We start from the raw sequence: 12,440 nt of genomic DNA, 5'->3' as shown, positions 1-12,440 counted from the left end.
TCCCCGGTTGAGCTGCGGACTTCGATCTGTATTATCTGGAACTCTTGAAAGAAAAACCGGCTATTTGGAACGCACCAAATGGAACGCACGCCATAGTGACCGCACTGCGCATGCGCAGCGGTTGTGAAGCTAAACAAGCGTCTTGGAGACCAATCAGCAGTCATGGCAACCCAGAAACGGCCTAGATACAAGGCTCTCGAGTGGATCGCTATAAAATTCTCCAACTAGAAGGTAAGTAACACAATCAAAATTATAATTAGAGGGCATAGGAGCGTCATCATGCTTTCCCATAGCGCTCAACTTATTATAGACATGCCTGATACTCAGTCAATAAATGAGGGATGCAACTGGGGAACCCACTATATGGGTATATTCCCATATGTCACCTCAACCCTTATTTATGGTCATAGGTATGGCAATACCTTAATCTTTCCCTGACTGAATGAGGCATAAAGAGGTCATATACAATGACCTCATTGTATATGACCTCTTTATGCCTCATTCAGTCAGGGAAAGATTAAGGTATTGCCATACCTATGACCATAAATAAGGGTTGAGGTGACATATGGGAATATACCCATATAGTGGGTTCCCCAGTTGCATCTGCAACACCCTCGCCGATGCAATGGCGAGGTAGTGCTTGCGAATACGTCCCACCTGTAGGTAACACCACATTACACTACATGGTCCTTATAGGATCAAGGGGAAATTGCAGTGGTTAATCCTGCCTGGCAAGGCAGATGTTAATATGTGATGTAATTTCTATTATCCAATGATATGTGTTGCATCCTGTCTCTGTGCACTGAGAGGTAATTGGAGGAGCAGTCACCACCTGACCAAAGGGAGGTAATAAAACCCCCTAGCCTGGAATGTTCTAGAGGAGAAAGAGAGAAATCTCTCTCAGGAGAGAGACCGGTCCTAGTCAGGCCCTCTGGGTCTGCAGGACGCAAGCAGAGAGTAGTTAGCTGAGCAGCAGCTCAGAGACTCTAGCATACCAGACCAGTGCAGGAAGAGCCTAGCCCCTGCCTGAAGTGGAAGCTAAGACTAGAGGTAGTGTAGTGAGGAAAAGGGGTATCATTCCTACCTTCAAGGGTGATACCTGAAGAGATCCAGGACCGAGCTGAAGCCTCCTCTAAGGACACAGCTGCCTCCCAGCCTGCTCTATACATCCAGGCTGGTGAAATACATCCTGTGGCTCCCTCCAAATACCTCTCCAGTACTCCACCTGTTAAAGACACGTTTTCTGCAGTTCCTGCCGGTTGCAATAAACGAACTGTAAGTTGTTTTCTTCAACTTCTGTCTCCGTCTGGTCCCTGCTACTACAACTACCATCATCATCAGCACCCTGTCCATCACCCAGAGACTCACACTCGGGACATTAAGGGGTTGCCCCAGGGAGATCCGCTATAGCAGCCGCTCCCTCATCTTTTCTTGCCAACACCACCCTGCTGGAGACCTGCCAGGCTGTAGGACAGCCCTCCGGTTCCCCCGTACCAAGCACCGTGACAATAGCGTGCTTAGGCCGCAACCGCCAGCCACTCCGGTACCGCGGGCCCCGGCTGTCTCCAGGCCTCACCTCAAGGGCTAGGCCCCGGTGGGGGATGTTGCAAGTGGCGTCACGAACAGGATATAGACTTCTGTGCCTTATTACGGCATTAGAGACTTTCCTTTATTAAAAGACTGTGCTGCCTAACCCTGCTGCCATCCGGGTTTAGGCCTAAGGACTTGTACGTTTCTGGAATGAACTGTGTTATACTGCTGCCACGTGCGGTCGAGCGCCGCTCCCGCACTCCAGAGGTTAATCCTGGCAAGAACTGTACCAGCTCTGCTACATCCGGCGCTGCCGCGCCCGAAGATTTTTACCTCAGAAACTGTGGCGCAGCAAACAGTTCCAGCCCGCCAAAACCTTCACTGGCGGGAAACCCAGATGACGCATCAAGCTCCACCCACGCGCGAAGCGCGCGAACCCCGCCTCCTGTGGCGCAGGAAAAATTAGAGCCCGCCACAGCTCTTGGCGGGAAGGACTCGGACTCCTCCCACTGGCTCGAGGCGGACTTCCTGCCCTGCCTCAGAGAAGCGCCAGAACTGGAGTGGACTTTGGACAGAGAGGACAACGCCATGTGGGGTCCTCCGCCTTTCCCTCCTGTGGAGCGTCCGGAGTTTTATGAGGTCCTAGAGACTATGGTGGTGGTCTCTGCGCAGCCCGTCCGAAGACCCTCCGCTGGACGTCGGCTGCACCGAGGATTGACTCGGGCCTTCGTCACCAGGACATGTTACCAAACGGTGACGCAGTACCAAATTCCACCCGGGCGGTTCCTCGTCCCTATCCCGGCTACCATCCCGGTACCGCGGGCCCACGTGGAGGCGCCACGTGGGGAGGCCCCGACTCCTGTCGAGCCAACGCCTGGGCCTAGTGTTGCCGCTCCACCTGCTCCGAGGCCTACTACTCCTGCTGCGCGGCCTGCTAGCCCCGCTGTAGTGGCTCCTGACCCTCCGGTGGTTCCTGCTCCTGTTCCGGCACCGACCTGTCGTCCAAGGAGATCCGAGCCTGAACCGGTGCCACGAGCCCCAGCACCGAAACCTCCGCAGCCTCAAGGCCGAGGTGAGGCCGCCCGCCGGCGACTCCGAGACGCTGTCTCGGACCAGCAACGCAGAGAGAAGGAGGCCCAGCGGTACATGGCCGGTCGATCTACAGCTGGAGCTTGGGTCGAGAAGAACCGCACCACCGGCATGGTCCGGTTCTTCGACAAGCGGAAGGGCTATGGCTTCGCCACCCAGGACTACACCGGACGGGAAGTATTTATACCCCGCCGGTCCGTCAAGAGACCTGATCTGCCGGAGAGCCTGCACAACCTGAAGCCGGGAGAGTGCATCGAGTTCTCCCTGCAGGAAGGACCTCGAGGACCCTGGGTGGCTGGCGTGATCCGGATCCCCGATTCCGACGAGGACCGCTACTTCCCGCAGGACGACTGGTATGAGGACGACGAGTGGCCGGAGTCTCCGAACACCTCTTCCTCCTCGGCTGCAAGTCCCCGGGCGGTGACCCACGTGAATGCCCCATCCACAGTAATTGTGAGTACGGGTCCCATTGCCATCCATGGGCCGGGCATGATACAGGGCGCCACCCCCACCGGCTCCCCTGCCGGGAGCATTGCCAGGTCCCGCGGCTCTTCTGTGGGAGAAGACATCCCGGCTAGTGAACCTTGTCCGGAGGTTCCATCTAGGCCCGCATCTCCCCTTGCCGGTTACCAATGGGGTGATGACCCGGACCCGGAAGAACCGGAGCTGGAAGGAGCCGCGGCGCGGCCGCTGGACTCCGTTTATTTTTTCCTGGACCCCTCCGTGGTCCCTGGCTCAGTTGAGCCCCCGGCTGGAACAGCCGACACCCCGGGCGACAGCGCTCCTCCCCCTGAAGGTCCGGAGGATGTTGCTGCACCTGCAGTACCCACTGCTGCCACCGGGTGTCCCCAGCCGGTACCTACTCCCGCTGAGGATGCACAGGATTCCCTGCAGGAGCTGGATCCTGTCTTTGCTGAACCCAGCGATACTGACTAATCCCTGAAGGGCTGTAGCCCTCTCCAGGTACTTTGTACATATTGTGTGTATTTATCTCCACTTTCCCTAAAGAGCCAGAGACTGTCCTGAGACTCTTACCCTTATTTATCTCAGTCAAGAGATTATACATTGTCTTGTGCTATGATAGCACCCTTCCTCTGCCACAGCAGAGATTTCTTCAAAGGACTCTGTCCCTCTCCAAAAAGAGGAGACCCTTTGCTTCTTCATTGCACTTTTCCCCACATCAAGGGCTGTACCCAGAAGATGGACTTTGTCAGTAGAGACCTTCTGAGAGACTTTTGCCAACCTCCAGGAAAAGTTGCAATGTAATTTATTATCATTTTGCACTTAATGCCTTCCTTTTTAGGTATGGACATTCTGCATGCACTTTTTATGCCTTTTCTTTGCAGGAAAGAGACATTTGCTACCGTGCTACCCTGAGTAGCCTATCCACCTCTGTAACGTTATGTTATAAGATGTGTACCCATTGGGCTGCTAAGCCAATGTGATTTTGCTAACCTGTTGCACACTGTCATATCTGCCAGTAGTCTGCATTAACCCTTTTATAGGCTTTTCAGGTTGTAGTGTGGCTGTGTCGGACCGTCTTTTTGTGTAAAACACTGACCGCTACCTGATCCCTCAAACTGAGGTTTGCACATGGGGGTAGTCCGTAAACTGCGGGTCTTTAGGGGACCGGGGGTGTTACACAGATAGCACCTGGATGCCACTCATACATGGGTAAGGTTGTCAGTCAGGAGGTACTTGTGTCACATATGCCAATGTATGCAGATAGACACCATTTAATTGCCGCCAGGGAAGAAGCGTTGATCAAACAAATATACAGGCCTTGGTGCAAGGAGTGGATTACAGGACATGACACCACACCTTTCCTACTGTACAGTTCGGTTTAATGGCGTCAGCGACCAACTGTCATACAGCTACATATTTTTGTCTTAGTCCGACACCAACCCAGGTGCCTGTCTCCAGGACCATGGGCGGTTTGTCCCTACACCTCACATAGCCTGCACTTCCTAGAAGTGCCCTTAGCCCCCTCTGTGCCCCAAACCATCTGTAGTTGACCCGAGGGCGGCTCTTTCAATTGCCCCCGGGGTATGCAACACCCTCGCCGATGCAATGGCGAGGTAGTGCTTGCGAATACGTCCCACCTGTAGGTAACACCACATTACACTACATGGTCCTTATAGGATCAAGGGGAAATTGCAGTGGTTAATCCTGCCTGGCAAGGCAGATGTTAATATGTGATGTAATTTCTATTATCCAATGATATGTGTTGCATCCTGTCTCTGTGCACTGAGAGGTAATTGGAGGAGCAGCCACCACCTGACAAAAGGGAGGTAATAAAACCCCCTAGCCTGGAATGTTCTAGAGGAGAAAGAGAGAAATCTCTCTCAGGAGAGAGACCGGTCCTAGTCAGGCCCTCTGGGTCTGCAGGACGCAAGCAGAGAGTAGTTAGCTGAGCAGCAGCTCAGAGACTCTAGCATACCAGACCAGTGCAGGAAGAGCCTAGCCCCTGCCTGAAGTGGAAGCTAAGACTAGAGGTAGTGTAGTGAGGAAAAGGGGTATCATTCCTACCTTCAAGGGTGATACCTGAAGAGATCCAGGACCGAGCTGAAGCCTCCTCTAAGGACACAGCTGCCTCCCAGCCTGCTCTATACATCCAGGCTGGTGAAATACATCCTGTGGCTCCCTCCAAATACCTCTCCAGTACTCCACCTGTTAAAGACACGTTTTCTGCAGTTCCTGCCGGTTGCAATAAACGAACTGTAAGTTGTTTTCTTCAACTTCTGTCTCCGTCTGGTCCCTGCTACTACAACTACCATCATCATCAGCACCCTGTCCATCACCCAGAGACTCACACTCGGGACATTAAGGGGTTGCCCCAGGGAGATCCGCTATAGCAGCCGCTCCCTCATCTTTTCTTGCCAACACCACCCTGCTGGAGACCTGCCAGGCTGTAGGACAGCCCTCCGGTTCCCCCGTACCAAGCACCGTGACAATAGCGTGCTTAGGCCGCAACCGCCAGCCACTCCGGTACCGCGGGCCCCGGCTGTCTCCAGGCCTCACCTCAAGGGCTAGGCCCCGGTGGGGGATGTTGCACATCCCTCATTTATTGACTGAGTATCAGGCATGTCTATAATAAGTTGAGCGCTATGGGAAAGCATGATGACGCTCCTATGCCCTCTAATTATAATTTTGATTGTGTTACTTACCTTCTAGTTGGAGAATTTTATAGCGATCCACTCGAGAGCCTTGTATCTAGGCCGTTTCTGGGTTGCCATGACTGCTGATTGGTCTCCAAGACGCTTGTTTAGCTTCACAACCGCTGCGCATGCGCAGTGCGGTCACTATGGCGTGCGTTCCATTTGGTGCGTTCCAAATAGCCGGTTTTTCTTTCAAGAGTTCCAGATAATACAGATCGAAGTCCGCAGCTCAACCGGGGACACATCAACTATGCACAGTGGGAGGATACACTTGATGCACCTTGGCACTTCATCACTTTCATTGCGGGGGATTCGCCGCATATCAGTATATGGCACATGCACTTTCTCTGTATATTAATATAATCTTATTGTATTTTTTATTATTCACTATATGTATATACTTAATTGTAAATGCAAATTGTACTTATGTATTATGCTATTGTATTGTTTTATGCAATATAACACAAATATGATAATTGGATGGGCGGCACTTATGAGGTCATGTGACCTCTCACAATTGTATATATGTCCACCATTCACACTTGTTAAATGGCTTGAGGAAGGCTACTGGTAGCCGAAACGTCGCTGTCGTTATTGAATATGGAATAAACCACAAAAAAACTTTTTTTCACTCAACCTGGTGTGCTGCGCAATTTCCTTTTTATATATCACCAAAGGACTTAAAGCCCAGTCTTTAGAAGCTTGCACCCACCAACAGATCCTTGAATGTGCTGCTTGGACTTTCTATATGTATCTATCTATCTATCTATCTATCTATCTCATATCTATCTATCTATCTATCTCATATCTATCTATCTATCTATCTCATATCTATCTATCTATCTCATATCTATCTATCAATCTATCTATCTATCTATCTATCTATCTATCTATCTCATATCTATCTATCCCATATCTATCTATCTATCTATCTATCTCCTATCTATCTATCTAAAGATCACCCTGAATTGATTCACAAACTGGAGTCCTGCTGCCTTTCCTGAATTTATCTATCTCATATCTATCTATCTATCTATCTCATATCTATCTATCTATCTATCTATCTATCTATCTCATATCTATCTATCTATCTATCTATCTCATATCTATCTATCTATCTATCTATCTATCTATCTATCTCATATCTATCTATCTATCTATCTATCTATCTCATATCTATCTATCTATCTCATATCTATCTATCTATCTATCTATCTATCTATCTATCTATCTCATATCTATCTATCCCATATCTATCTATCTATCTATCTATCTATCTATCTCCTATCTATCTATCTAAAGATCACCCTGAATTGATTCACAAACTGGAGTCCTGCTGCCTTTCCTGAATTTATCTATCTCATATCTATCTATCTATCTATCTATCTATCTATCTATCTATCTATCTATCTCATATCTATCTATCTATCTATCTATCTCATATCTATCTATCTATCTATCTATCTATCTCATATCTATCTATCTATCTATCCATCTCATATCTATCTATCTATCTATCTATCTATCTATCTATCTATCTATCTATCTATCATCTCACATCTATCTATCTATCTATCTATTTATCTATCTATCTCCTATCTATCTATCTATCTATCTATCTATCTATCTATCTATCTATCATCTCACATCTATCTATCTATCTATCTATCTATCTCATATCTATCTATCTATCTATCTCATATCTATCTATCTATCTATCTCATATCTATCTATCTATCTATCCATCTCATATCTATCTATCCATCTCATATCTATCTATCTATCATCTCACATCTATCTATCTATCTATCTATCTATCTATCTATCTATCTATCTATCTATCTATCTCCTATCTATCTCCTATCTATCTATCTCATATCTATCTATCTATCTCCTATCTATCTATCTCATATCTATCTATCTATCTATCTATCTATCTATCCATTATCTATCTATCTATCTATCTATCTATCTATCTATCTATCTCATATCTATCTCATATCTATCTATCTCATATCTATCTATCTATCTATCTATCTATCTATCTATCATCTCACATCTATCTATCTATCTATCTATCTATCTATCTATCTATCTATCTATCTATTTATCTATCTATCTATCTCATATCTATCTATCTCATATGTATCTATCTGCACTCATCCCCTGCTCCTCTCCACAGCGCCAATGTATGCCCGCAGTACTATGGTATGGCAGGCATACATTGTCTGAATGTAGCCATACGCTGACTGTATTATAACATTATACAGTTGAATAATACTACCATACAGTGATGGAAAACTACCTTCATATAATGGTCCACACTTATCAAAAACAGTGCAGTCTGTACTATGTGCAGTTTGCCTGTGTAGTGTGCAGGGGGAGCCAGATTCAGGATTTCTGGTGCCCGTTCTCCATGAAACTGGCTCTCCTTGCACAGTGTTTCTCTTCATTGTTGGAAGTGTAACCAGCTGTGTTAACATTTTCACAGCTGCTTCCACTTCCAACGATGAAGAAAAAACACTTTCTAACCAGCCAAATACATGGTAAGGTAATGCACACGTGAGTTTCTGCAATGCGTTTAAAAACGCAATGTAAACGGCAAGTGTGAACGCAGCCTTAACTCAATTAAGTCAATTAATTCCAACTTACAAAAAGTTGCAAAAGTCACAAAAAGTGATCCGTAAGTGAAAAGTCGCACCGAACATTTGGAAAATAAAGATACACAAGGCACCGCACAAGGTATAGACAAAGGTATATTGGAGGAACAACGGTAAAAGTCTCAAAACCACAAAGGAGACATGTATCTTTATTTTTGCTGGTTTGTTTTTTTCATCTTTGAGACTTTTCGTTGTTTTGTGACTTTTCATGAGACTTTTGCTGTCGTTTCTCCAGCACACCTCTGTCTGCACCCTGCGCAGTTCCTTGTGTAACTTTATTTTCCTGATTTTCTGGGCAACATTTGCCTCTTGTATAATTTTTTTTCTCTATTTTTTGAAACTTTTCAGGCACAAATCTTCTCCTAGTACAGGGGAGGTGCAGAGGAAGGATTGTGTCCACAACTAATGTACAGCTGCTGAGCTACTTGCCACGTGGGGCATTATACTGCATGTGGCAGGATGTAGTACCATATGTTTTTTTTTACCTTGGACCCTGTTTTAACATGTAAATTGTATTTAGTTCACATACTTTTAGTGATTAAAATTTTGCACATGAACCTGTTGGACATTGAAAGATTGCGCTTCTTTTATTAACTTGTACATAGTTTATTGAAATTTATTAGTTGCCTGTAAATTCTAATTGCTTTCAATCATTAGTTTTGTGGCCCAATTACATGTGTTTATGTAAGTGTTAATTTCCAGGTTTAGTGAATTTCAGGGTGTGGTCACACGTGGCATTTAAAATCACAGCTATGCATATATTTTACTTGTTACCATGCGTTTGGCTGGTTTGAAAGCGTTTCAAACCAACCAAACGCATAGTAACATGTAAAACTCATGCATTTCTGACATGATTTTAAAAACGCATAAAAACGCCTCAAGTGATTCCTTCCTCATATGTCATCATCTGCCTGGGACAAGAGGGCTTAAAAATGCAGGACCCGGCCTCAAATGCAAAATTTACAGTCGAGTTCACTCTTCTACATAACCACTTTTTTTTGCAATAAAATAATCTAAAAAACAAAAGCCAAAAATTGCACCTGCCAGTATAGGAAAAACTAATCATGCACCACAAGTAAAAAGACATGATAACACATGAGGTGCAAAAAGACCTTCTAAATGTCTCAATTATACACCAAAGAAAAAAACTAAGATATATGTCCCCCAAAAAGTTGCAAAAAACGAAAAAAAAAAAAGCAAAAATAGAGAAACATGTCCCTCGGTACTTTATACCCTCGGTACTTTATAGCAGCACGTGGCGCCATAATTCCAACAATTCGTGACAGAATAAACATAACAGAAAATATACAATGGTGATAGAATAATACATTCATGCAGTGATCAAATACCACCAAATGGTGAGTGAATTATACCACAACACAGTAGGGCACATGTATCTTAAGTCCAGCTTTGTCTGGCTTTATTTCGGGACTTTTCTTGGCTTTTCTGCTGGTCAGATGTATCTTAGCGGTTTTTCCTTATTGTTTTAGTCGCAAAAAAAGTCGCAAATGAGCACAAACACCATGAAAAGTCTCAAAAAGTGAAGAAAAAGGTAAGCCAAAAGTTTGATACATGTTCCCCAGTGAAGAATATCATTGTACAGTTAATAAAGCATACTATCACGGTATACACTGATTGACATGTAGGGGCACATTTACTTACCCGGTCCTGTCTCGATCCCCGCTGTGAGTTGTCAGATGATCATGCACCCTGCCATAATTCACAAAGATCGTGCGCCGATTTCCTGCATGTGTCGCTTCCCCGATCAGGTCCACCGGAGTTCACCTTCTTCTTCCCGGTGCATGTAAGTGCTTGTTCTTTCAACACAATTTTAAAGTTAAATCCTGCGCTTAGTCCAAATCCGTCGGATTGTCTGACGGCCCGCCCCCTGATTTCTGTCTTATGAAAGCCGACGCTGATGCACCAAAATTGCGTACATTTTCTAATTTTCTAAAAGCTGACGAAAGTGCGACCCACAGGACCCTTAGTAAATAAGCCCAGTAGTGTCTAGGGTTGAGCAGGCTTATATGTGCCGAACATTGAAAGTTTGGGTCCCCGAACCTCAACTTCAACCAGAAGTTCAGATTTGGGCCACCACTGATCACGCCCAGTACTGGCAGTCATGGTCGATTTTTGAGTACCTTAACTTGGGTGAACCCAAACCTGAACCGGTTGAGCTCATCCCTAGTACTGACTGAATGTAATTATTATACAGCGATTGATTTATACCATCATACATTGATCTGTCTGTATGACAACTCAACTCAACTGTTGTTTTTGTAAGGAAATTTTATTGCGATGTACAATAGTAAAATCATATTATTATTATTATTATTATTATTATTATTATGTGTCATCCAGACGTTTTCAGCTCTTCCAAGCCTCTAATAAAATGATTACATTTTCAATGCACATTTTTTCTCTTACTCTCTGTTATTTAAAGCCTGAAATATGGCTCAAAAGACAAACGTGTGTTTTGTTATTTTCCTTTCAACCATCCGAGTGGAATTTTACAGCTGTGATTTACATTCTCTGCATTAAACACACTTGAACAAGCCTTGAGGCTTTACCAAAGCGTGACAGTCTGTGACTAGTTTAACAGCCAGTTCTTTCTCCTTGTACATTTTAATGTTTCTCCTAAGCTCGGTGAATCACGCTTTAATTGTTTTCCAGTCTTATTAGCATAGAAATTACTACAGGGGGCGCTGCTAGATGCCAGTGGCGGGAGAGCGAGGTCATAGAGGTGATCGGCAGGAATAATTGTATCCAGCATTAGTGTATGTTTTATAGTCCACGTGGAAAGAAAGATTCAAGGTTATTTGGTTTTCTTTAATCCAGAAGAAGACAACTAGATTGATGGATAACTAACTGTTGACAACATTTTGTAAATGAATAGTGCAGATGATAATAGAAAACTTCTTAATATACTTTATTAAAAAAATATTTTCCTGTGTCCTTCTTTTTTCCCTTCTTTCTTCCTTATTTCAGCAGCTTGGGTAAATCAGCTTTCTGTTGTATATCCACTGACAGCTGAGGGATGAGAAGGAGCTGATAAAGTTTCTACTCCTTACAGAACATCCCTGGTCAGTCTAATCTCCTCTCAGAGCCGAATCCTCAAAGGAACTTTTCTGTATGTATGGAAAGAGTTATTCATTATCCTCTTTTCCTTATCTTTATTCTGTGTTTCAGATTTCAGATACACTGCTCACTGCAGGAGAAAGAAGAGCTAAAAATGCTATTTTACTTAATGAAATATATTACAAGGTTTATGAAAATCAACAGCTATATTCATTTCTGGTAGTTAGTTACCAGTTATTCTAAAAAGCCCTCTGTAGGCCAGGATAGGTGTAGGTCAAAAAAGTATTCATAACCTTCTCAGGACCTCAGTTTTAGCATTGCAATGTTTTCCATCGCTTCAGTTGGTTGGACGGGCTGAGTAATGAAGAACTTCAGTTGTGAAGTGGAGACCACTATGATGCCGTGGCAGAGTTGGGTCACCAGTTTATCTTTCTTTGCACTTCCCCCAGCCTCCACATGTTTTATTTCGGATTTCAGGACACCCTTTTAAGGCTCCATGCTGATTTAAACATGCCGATAATTTGAGGTCAACTTTGTGGGCTGTCCCAAGTTTTATTGTTTTCCCTTTTCCACAGGATATTGGTCAGCAATCTCACAGCTGGGAGTCATGTTCTAATTGCTGAAGCGTTCATCCTACCATTACATTCAGTGAATGCTGGAAATATCTGAACACATTGGGGCTCATTTACTAAGGGTCCGAACACAGCACTTTTGTCGGGTTTCCCGAATATTTCCGTTTTGCGCCAAATTGCCCCGGGATTTTGGCGCACGCGATCAGATTTTGGTGCATCGGCGCCAGCTTCCACGCAACAGAAATTGGGGGGCCTGGCCGTCGGACAACCCGATGGATTCGGATAAACCGCGGAATTTAAAAAAAGGTTTTGTGTCACAAGAACAAGCACTCACATGCACTAGGAAGAAGAAG

This window comes from Engystomops pustulosus, chromosome 3, assembly GCF_040894005.1.
Source record: "Engystomops pustulosus chromosome 3, aEngPut4.maternal, whole genome shotgun sequence".
NCBI lineage: Eukaryota > Metazoa > Chordata > Amphibia > Anura > Leptodactylidae > Engystomops > Engystomops pustulosus.
Note: the sequence above shows the minus strand (reverse complement) of the source record.